The following is a 2,017-nucleotide window of genomic DNA, read 5'->3' on the forward strand; positions in this document are numbered from 1 at the left end:
CCTGTAGTCCCAGCTACTTGGGAGGCGGAGGCAGGAGACTCACTTGAGCCCAGGAGTTGGAGGTTGCTGTGAGCGTGATACCATGGCACTCTACCTAGGGGGAGAGCTTGAGGCTCTGTCTCAAAAAAAAAAACATTGTAAAGGGATATGAAGAGGTTTTTATTACAGACAACCTTTGATTATTTTGAAATTTAGCTGAAGTTAATTTACAAGTTACCTGATGGCCTTAGTCCTGGTATGCAACTTTCTGCTGGTATTATTCCCAATGTGTCACATGGGTGATGGCATTAATGACATCACCAGAAAGTGTGCCTTGGTTCTCAAGAGTCTGTAGTTTTGCCCAGTTGTATTTTAGGGCATTGCAAGAGCAGCCATTTATCCCACCATGGGTAGAAGTGCCGAGTTAGCAGCTTAGCTCCCATTTCTAGGATTGCCTCTGGGCCATAACCACAAGTGCCCCTTTGAAAATAAAAATAACAACTGGACAGGCAACTCCTGTGGCTCAGTGGGTAGGGTGCTGGCCCCGTATACTGAGGTGGCTGGTTCAAACCTAGCCCCAGCCAAACTGCAACAGAAAAACAGCAGGGCATTGTGGTGGGCACCCGTAGTCCCAGCTACTCAGGAGACTGAGGCAAGAGAATCACCTAAGCCCAAGAGCTGGAGGTTGCTGTGAACTGTGATGCAACATCACTCTATAGAGGGCAACAAAGTGAGACTCTGTCTCCAAAAAAATAAATAAATAACAACTGTATTAAGTTTTATCCTCGAGTCTTTATATAGTCTGGGTTTAGTGCCCATAACTCAGTGGTTAGGGCACCAGCCACATAACCAGGGCTGGCGGGTTCGAACCTGGCCCATGCCTTCTAAATAACAATGACAACTACAACAAAAAAATAGCCAGGCGTTGTGGTGCCAAGCCAGAATATCTCTATCTCTACTCTCTATTTTTTATGCGTATTTAACCTTCAAATGCTTTATCAAATTTTATACAAATATTTATGTTTATATAAAAATAAATACATAAGCAGATATATTATCTCTATATGTGAGAACATAAAATGATGAAACAAATGAGGCAAATAAAATTCAATGGTAAATCTAAGTATAGAAGTATTACCGGTGACACTCTTGGAAAATTGCTATGTTTGAAATAATTTCCAAATAAAAACTCTAAAACATTCTGAAAGTAGCCCTTCCCTCCTAACTCCTCTTCCTGGTAGTATGCCCATGTTAACAGTTTTATATGTGTACTTCTCGATCCATTTTTATGTGGTTTTTTATTGTGGTAAAATATAAATAATGTAAAATTTACTGTTTTAACTATTTTTAAGTACACAATTCAGTGCATTAAATACAATAATGTAGAACTCCTCTTAAGTTTGTGTGACATCCTCGTAGAGAAACCAAGCCAATATTCTCTAAATCATACCAATTTTAGTGTATATGCTGCTGAACAGAGTACTCTACACATTTTTAAACATACATGTTCCAACATTATAAATGCAACCATACTGTACAAAGAAAAAGAGACATTCCTAGTAAAATAAAAACAAAAATTTCATCACTGGCAGAGCTACAGATATAAATGTTAAAGGAATCTATTGGGGCAGAAAGAAAATGATAACCAGTGGAAATTTTAATCCAGACAAAGTAATGAAAAATTCTAGAAATAGTAAATATGTGAGTAAATATAAAAGTATTCCTATTCTATTTAATTTCTTTAAAAGATATTTGAATATTTCAGCAACACCCGTAGGTAGAGCACCGGCCACATACACGGAAGCAGGCAGGTTCAAACTTGGCCAGGGCCTGCTAAACAACAATGACAACTGTAACCAAAAAAAGTAGCCCAGTGTTGTGGTTGGCGCCTATAGTCACAGCTACTTGGGAGGCTGAGGCAAGAGAATCGCTTTAGCTCAGGAGTTTGAGGTTGCTGTGAGCTGTGATGCCACCGCACTCTACTGATGGTGACATACTAAAACTCTTATCTGAAAAAAAATTTTTTTTTTTTTTTTTT

General features: G+C 38.7%; 1 non-coding gene across 1 annotated transcript; it reads right to left on the reverse strand.

Annotated features, from left to right (window-relative positions):
- Positions 1-1,355: 1,355 nt before the first annotated feature.
- On the reverse strand, positions 1,356-1,462 carry LOC111724157. The gene has a single exon (XR_002772499.1). It is a non-coding gene; the product is annotated as a U6 spliceosomal RNA (small nuclear RNA).
- Positions 1,463-2,017: the final 555 nt, after the last annotated feature.

Source organism: Otolemur garnettii, unplaced genomic scaffold (assembly GCF_000181295.1).
Source record: "Otolemur garnettii isolate 467f Iridium unplaced genomic scaffold, OtoGar3 scaffold00019, whole genome shotgun sequence".
NCBI classification, from domain to species: Eukaryota; Metazoa; Chordata; class Mammalia; order Primates; family Galagidae; genus Otolemur; species Otolemur garnettii.